Source organism: Saimiri boliviensis, chromosome X, assembly GCF_048565385.1.
Source record: "Saimiri boliviensis isolate mSaiBol1 chromosome X, mSaiBol1.pri, whole genome shotgun sequence".
NCBI classification, from domain to species: Eukaryota; Metazoa; Chordata; class Mammalia; order Primates; family Cebidae; genus Saimiri; species Saimiri boliviensis.
In genome coordinates, this window is record NC_133470.1 from 55555984 (window position 1) to 55564543 (window position 8560).

At 38.1% G+C, this 8560-nt stretch overlaps 1 pseudogene; it reads right to left on the reverse strand.

Annotated features, from left to right (window-relative positions):
- Nucleotides 1–7518: 7518 nt before the first annotated feature.
- Nucleotides 7519–8289, reverse strand: LOC101030076 (folate receptor alpha pseudogene; annotated as a pseudogene).
- Between the last annotated feature and the right edge of the window lie 271 nt (nucleotides 8290–8560).

Here is an 8560-nt window from a genome sequence, read left to right on the forward strand (position 1 = left end):
TTTCCTGTGCTCTTTTTATTCAAGAAACATTCCAAATTGTAACTGTCTGCTAAGATTTAAGTAAAAATTTAAAATATGTAAGACCTTTTTCTGATATTAGCCACTATTTTTATTCCGACTCTACTTTTAACGTAGCTCTTTTAAAATCCAACTTACGTAAAACAGTATCCCCTGAAAGAAAAGAAATTACACCTAGCCCATAAATTAGTAAGGAGCAATTAAAAGCCAGCCATCTAGCCTTGCTCCTCAGTAGGAAAGAAATTTCTAATTAATAAGTTGCAAAACTTGTTTTCTATCTTAAACGGCAACACTACTAGCACATGCCTTATTACATTTAATTTGTAAATTAAAATGATAAATTTCAATCAGCTGTAAAAGAAGGCCCAGGAATTGAAGAGCAGTTAAACGCTAAACATGTAAAACCACACATTATTCTTTAAAAAAAAAACTTTAAGCCAAATTAAATAATAACTGTTGAATTGAGAATTAAAAATGTTGTGTCCATTTATCAGAAAATAAAAGAAATTTTATGTGAGTGTGATAAAAAATATATGCATAAAAGACTAATTAGAAATAGTCTTTGCTCAGCCAGTAACTTTTTTCAAATCAGTTGACCAGTTTAAAGTCTATACACTTGGTCAGCCTCAAAACTCAATTGCAAGATTTAAGCTATTCTACCTGTGGCTTTAAGCACATGATTAAAGTATATTCTTTGAGTCTCTGCTTCTAGAAATATTTTCAAATTTCCTCTTAAAACTTCATGTTACCAATTTCAACTTGCCATCTTAATGGATTATACAGTCAGTTGATAAGTTATAATCCTAATATCATGAAAATTCCTTTAAGGAAAGAGGAATTCAAAGCAGTATTGAACTTCTCCATACCTAATCATTTAACACTGCTGATAGGTCAAGGCAGAGGTGCAGTCTACTAGAGACCACATAATTCAATCACTCAATCTAAGTTTACTAGCAGTCAAAGAGCTGAAACTGTAGCCCTAATTCTGGCATGAAAATCTGCTCAGCCCATAAATATAGTAAGTAACTTGGCGTACTTGGTTTACCTACTACAATACCTTAAAACAGCTTTAATTAAGTATAATCTCGAGCCTGCAGCTCATTGCCTAGCCCATTAGCTTGTGGCAATGAACAAGCAGACTTACAAGTGATAACATCACTGCTTAACCAAGACAGACAGGAGCAGAAAACTTGAGAGAGAAATAGAAAGAAAAATATTATAGAAGAGAATTTATGCAAGTAGATAGTATAATTTTGTTTTGAAAGTCTAAGCAAGTTTTAAAACATTAATTGTAAAAGAAATTCCGTGTATAAACATATTGGTTAGGCTGGGCTCGGTGGCTCAAGCCTGTAATCCCAGCACTTTGGGAGGCTGAGGCAGGCAGATCACGAAGTCAAGAGATCGAGACCATCTGAGCCAACATGGTGAAACCCCGCCTCTACTAAAAATACAAAAAAAATTAGCTGGGCATGGTGGTGTGGACATGTAGTCCCAGCTACCCGGGAGGCTCAGGCAGGAGAATTGCTTGAACCTGGGAGGCAGAAGTTGCAGTGAGCCGAGATTGCGTCATTGCACTTCAGCCTGGCGCCTGGAGACAGAGTGGTCTCAAAAAAAAAAAAAAAAAAAAAAACTGATTAAAAGTTAAAGAAGTGTAACCCAGTTTTCTATGAACTAAGCATTAAAATAAAGCACAACAAAAATTTTTTAAAGCACTATCCTACTCTTTTACAAGATTATAAAAGTCTCTTAGCACAGGCACAACTTCTTGAATTTCCAGTACACCAGCACCAGCCAAGAGACTGTGTCCTCATCAAAGGATGGAAAGAAGAAAAAACTCGAGCCAGCCTAGGACACAAGCCCCAGATGTCACCTGTAGAATGCTGAAGAGGACAATGCAAAAGGCCAAGCAAATCTGGTAACTTAAACTAATGCCCTCTTCACAGCTTCTAACAGTGAACTGCTTGACTAAAAGAACTTAACATACCCCCAGTGAAGTTCCTCAGTAATGGCATACAGTAAACTAAAATGCCAAGTAACACTTCAGGTCAAACCCAAAATTTCACAGTTACACTTATAGCCTTTATAGTCTCAGCCATAGTCATCCTGGTAACTGTCAGCATTGCAGTGGCATCTATTACTGAGTCATTACGAAAAACTGCTTTTGTTAATAATCTCTCTAAAAATGATGGAAAGGTGTGCAAAGTCATTTCTCCTGGTTAGACCCCCATTCCTGGGAGTCGCTCCTTAACTGGGAATAATGTTGCTAATTGCACTCATAATTGTCTTACGTTATTTATTCATCCTAGGATGCAAAGCCAGAATGAAAGCAATGAACATGTCACCTAAAAGACCCATAGCTGAACAAATCAGTGACCAGCAGACAACAAAGCCTATTGTTGAAAACAAGAGGGGAGATGTTGGAATTCACTCAGGGTGACTGGCAAAATATTATGGAAAATATTTAGGAAAAGTTATAGGTAAGTCTCAAACCTTTTGGAAAGCTGAAATGTTTATTGAAGCAGGCCAAATGCAGCTAGCCCGTCCATTATGTTAAGTTAGGGAGAAGAGAGGAACCATAAGTTTTTCCCAGTTAAGTCTGTTTACCCCACATCCCTTTGTCTATACCACATCCCTTGGTTTCTACTCTAACTCTTTACTCATATAAACTTTGTGCCTCTCAGTGGGAGATCAAAGGGGAATTACCTGTTAATGCTGTTTACTCTGGGCCTTGAACCTAAAGCTTTTATTATTCATTTAACCAATCTTTTAACCATGTTAATTATCCACAAGTGTGTTAACTTAGAACCACTGTTATGAATAAAAGTGTGGATGGACAGAGGGTCTTGGTCAACTGGTTGCATTCCACCCTCTGAAACCAGCCAATGGCCATCCCTAGCTCACTTGAATCACTGTAATAGTGTTAGAGTGCATGTCGTTGAGTCAGGGTCTGCAGGTCAGAATTCCACAGGTGATGACCAATGTCTCATCAACGAAAACCAAAAAGGTAGCTATACTTACATGAGATACAAGATATTTTATGACAAGAACTATTAAAAGAGACCAAAAAGTCAATATATAATAATAAAGGAGTCAATTAAGAAAGAGGATATGACAATTGCAAATATGTGTGCACTAAACACTGGAGGACCCAAATATGTAAAGCAAATATGATTAGAGCTACAGAGACAGATCCTTAATAGTGGGACACTTCAAAACCACACTTTCAGCACTGGACAGATCATTCAGAGAGAAAATTAGCAAAGAAACATCAAACTTAATCTGCACTACAGATCAAATTTACCTAAGAGATATTTTTAAAACATTTCATCCAATGTCTGGAGAATATATATTCTTCTCCTTAGCACATGGAGTATTCTTAAGGATAGAGCATATGCTATCCACAAAACAAAACTTAAAAGTTAAAAAAAACAAAATTATATCAAGTATTTTCTCTAATTACTCTAATCACAGTGCAATCAAACAAGAAATAAACCAGAGAGACATCAGAAACTATAGAAACACATAGAAATTAAAAAATGTGCTATTGAATGACCAGTGAATCAATGACAAAATTCAAAATAAATTTTAAATATTTCTTGATAGAAATAAAAATGAAAACACAAGTACAAAGACTTGTGGGATACAAGAAAAGCAGTACTAAGAGGAAAGTTTCCAGCAATAAGTGCCTACATCAAATAACTAGAAAACCTTCAAATAAAACCAAATAACACATTTTAAGGAACTAGAAAAACTAAGAGCAAACAAAACACCAAATTAGTAGACCAAAAAATATAATAAAGATCAGAACAAAAAAAAAATGAAAATGAAACAAAAAAAGTAAAAGATAAAAAAAAGAGTTGGTTTTCTGCAAAAATAAACAAAATTTAGTCAGACTAAGAAAGAAAGAGAAGTCCCAAATAAATGAAATCAGAAATGAGAAAGGAGACATTACAACGAATACTGCAGAAATTCAAAGGATCATTGGTGACTACTCTGAGGAAAGATATGACAATAAATTGGAAAATTCAGAAGAAATAAGTTTATGGATACATGCAACATACAAAGATTGAGCCAAGAAGAAATCAAAACCTGAACAGACCAATAACAAGTAACAAGAAAAAAGCCATAATAAAAAGTATCCAAGTAAAGTAAAGGATGGGACCTAAAGGATTTACTTCTGAATTTTACCAAACATTTAAAGAATAATTAATACAAATCTTACTCAAAAAATTCTGAAAAATAGAGGAGGCGGGACTAGTTTCAAGTTTATTCTATGAGGCCAGAATTACTCTGATTCTAAAACTAGGCAAAGACACATTAAACACACACACACACACACACACACACACACACACACACACACGCACACCCTGAAGGCTAATATCTCTGATGAATGTTGATTCAAATGTCTTTAACAAAATAATAAAACCCAATAAGAAGATTACTTTTTACAACCAGGTAGAATTTTCAGAGGGAAATAAAATTGGTTCAACATACACAAATCAATCAACAGAACAAAATAATATACCATGTGATTATTTCAATTGATGCTTGAAATGCATTTGATAAAATTCAACATTGCTTCACAATAAAAAACCTCAAATAACTGGGTATAAAAGGAACATGTCTCAACATAATAAAATTTATGGATCATAGAAATGAAGCTAGAGTTATAATCAGCAGGGAAAAACTGAAATTCTTTCCTCTAAGCTCTGGAACAAAACAAAAATGCCAGCATTTACCATTGTCATTCAACACAGTACTGGAAGTACCAGCTAGAGCAATCAGATGGTAGAAAGAAATAGAAAGCATCCAAACTGGAAAGGAAGAAGTCAAGTTATACTTGTTTGTGGATTATCAGATTTTATATTTGGAAAAAACCTAAAGACTGCACACACACACACACACACACACACACACACACACAATTGGAACAGATAAATAGATACAGTACAGTTGCAAGAATCAACATAATAGCAACAAAAAATAATAGCACTTTTGTGTGACAACAATTCACCTGAAAAAGAAATACAGAATGTAACTCAATTTTAAATAACCACAAATAGAATTAAATACCTAGAAATTAACTTAATCATAGAAGTAAAATATTTCTATAATGAAAACTACAAAACATTGATAAAAGAAATTGAAGAGGACACCAAGAAAAATGGAAAGATATTTTATGTTCATAGATTAGAAGAACTGATATTGTTAAAATGTCAATTCTAACCAGAGCAATATACAGATTTAATTCAATTTCTATCAGAATACCAATGGCATTCTTTATAAAAGTAGAATAAATCTAAAATTTACAAAAAGCCATAAAAGACCCAGAATAACCAAAAAGTGCCCTAAGCCAAACAAACAAACAAAAAACTGGAGAAATCACATTACCTGTCATGAAATTGTGTCACAGAGCTATAGTAATACATGGTACTGACATAAAACACCTTTGTAGAGACATGGATGAATCTAGAAACCATCATTGTCAGCAAACTGACACAAGAACAGAAAGCCAAACACCACATGTTTTCACTCATAGGTGGGTAATGAACAATGAGAACACTTGGGCACAGGGAAGAGAACAATACTCACTGGGCTAGGTGGGGGGATGGAGAGGAGGGGAGAGGAGGGACAGTGAGGGGGCAGGATGGATTGGGAGGGTAACACTGGGAGAAATGCCTGATGTAGGCAACGGAGGGGCGGGATGGAAACAGCAAGCCACCATGGCATGTGTGTACCTATGCAACAATCCTGTCAGATGCTGGATGTGCACGTGTACGCCAGAGACCAAAATACAATTTAAAAAATTAATAGGCCGGAGGCGGTGGCTCAGGCCTGTAATCCCAGCACTTTGGGAGGCCGAGGCAGGTGGATCACGAGGTCAAGAGATCGAGACCATCCTGGTCAACATGGTGAAACCCCATCTCTACTAAAAATACAAAAAATTAGTTGGGCATGGTGGCGCGTGCCTGTAATCCCAGTTACTCAGGTGGCTGAGGCAGGAGAATTGCCTGAACCCAGGAGGCGGAGGTTGCGGTGAGCCGAGATCGCACCATTGCACTCCAGCCTGGGTAACAAGAGCAAAATTCCATCTCAAAAAAAAATTAATAAATTACAGAGATAAATATATCACCCCGCCAAAACAAAACAAAACAAAACAAAACAAAAAAAAAAAAAAACAGACATATAGACCAGTGGAACAGAACAGAGAGCCCAGAAACAAATCCACACACCTGCACTGAACTTAAGGGAATGTGTTCTCTTTCCGGGTCCACGAGGAGGCTTAGTTTTAAGGGCAAGAATTTCCCAGCGCCATGCCTCCCTCCCATCTCTCTCCATCTGGGTGATTTAGCAGTTTATGTTTGAATTTTGTGGTAACGGGAAGAAACTAAGGGTCAATCACCCCAGCAGAAGTTTAAAGAAACTCCTTTCCTTGGCCAGAGAAACTTGGGAAGGTGGGAATTTCTCCCAGGATAAATTCCTCTGCTCCTTCACCTGCTGCGGATTTCCAGCTCTCTGGAATACCCTCCCACATAGTGGGGGCTCTCTTTCCTCTCCTGGATTTCCCCTCTGGAGTCCCCTTCCACACTCTTTGTGGAAGTTTTTCCTCTCCTCTCCTCCTTTATTTCCCTCTTTTCTCTACCTAAATAAAATAAACTTTTTGCAACACTTCTTGGGTTCTGTATTTATGAGCTTAACACCCACCTGATGTTGTCCCCTCTCTCATTCCTGAGAGCGTGGAGACCAAGAACCTACAACATTCTCTCAGGGGAGCTGTGCCTCACCAGTACCCAAAAAAAAATCCCAGTTACAAACTAATTTTCAAAAAAAAAGTGCCAAGAACATACCCCGGGGGAAACACAGTCACTTTAATAAATGATGCTGGGAACACTGGATATCCCTTTGCAGAATAATAGGACAAGACCCCTATCTCTCACCACATACAAAAATCATATCCACGTGGATAGAGTAAAATAAAAGAGTTGCTATTTCATGACAAAACATAATTATTTTTTCAAGACAAAACAGTCTTGAAACCAGTACTAATCAAAAAAAGAAAAAGAAGGGCATTTTATAATGGTAAAGTGTTCAATTCAACAAAAGCCTTAACTACTCTAAATATATATGCACTAAACACAGGAGCACCCAAATTTGTAAATCAAGTCCTTATGGGCCTAAGAAGAGACTTAGATAACACACAATAATAGTGGGAAACTTCAACATGCCAGTATTAGATCATCGAGGCAAAAATGACTAAATAGGTCTAACAGACATCTGAAGAACTCTCCACCTAAAAAGAACAGAATATACATTCATCTCATCTGCACATGGCACATGCTCTAAAGTTGAACACAAAATCAGCCATAAAACCATTCTCAGAAAAAAAATTTGGGGGGGGGGGTGTCTGGTTTATTCAAAGTAGCTGTCAGAGGCCCAACTATGGAGCAGAAACTGAACAGTTGGGGATGTCCAGGTATCAGAAGGTAAACAGAGAAGTCAGTTGAGCAACCAGAGCAGGCCCAGGCTGAGCAGGACAGGACAGGCCGCCCAGGGCCCAGCCCCACTCATGGCTGCAGCATAGAACCTCGCCACCTCCTCTTTGGGGTTGCCCTGGGCCATGTCGAACCACATCTGGATGCAGCGACCACTCCCTCTGCTGTAGTTGTTGACCTTGAAGGAGTGACTCCAGATTTCATTGCACAGAGCAGTGGGTATGGGAAAGTAGAAATGGAAAGGTAGGCAGGCAGCTCCCACCAGGCACTTGTTAGGCCCTGAGGTCCAATTCCAGCCCTTGTACCAGTTGCTCTTGCAGGTGTAGGAGGTACCTCAATCTTTCCACCATTGCTCACAGTCCTCTTTGCACAGGGGCACATCCAGTACCCGCTCTATACGCCAGCTCTGATCCACCTGCTGAATCCAGGGCCCCAAGTTGGGGAAGCACTCATAGAGGCAGGTATCCTGGATGAAATGCCGTTTGCAGGCAGGTGCCATCTCTCTGCAGTGGTTCCAGTTGAAGTTATACAGGTATGAAACATCCTGGTGGGCTTCCTGGCTGGTGTTGGTAGAACAGCAGGCATTCTTCCTCCAGGGACGACACTGCTCATGCAGCTTGTCCTTGGGGCCTGGCTTTTCCTTGTGGCACTTGGCCTCCATGCAGACATTGAGAAGTTCAGTCCTGGCCCTCACAGTTGGTGTCCGCCACCCCTCTGCCACAGCAGCCACCCAAGCTAGGAGGAGAGGCAGCTGTATTGTTATCTCCTGAACCATGTCTCAGAAAATTTTTTAAAAAGCAAAATCATATCATGCACACTCTTGGAGCACAGCACAATAAAAATAGAAATCAATACTAAGAAAATCATTCAAAACCATAGAATTACGTGGAAATTAAATAATATGCTTTTAAATGACATTAGGGTAAACAATTAAATTAAGGCAGAAATCCAAAAATTTTTTGAAACTAATTAGAACTAAGATATAACATACAAGAATCACCTGGACACAGCTAAAGCAGTGTTGAGTGTAGCTTGTAGCAATAAAT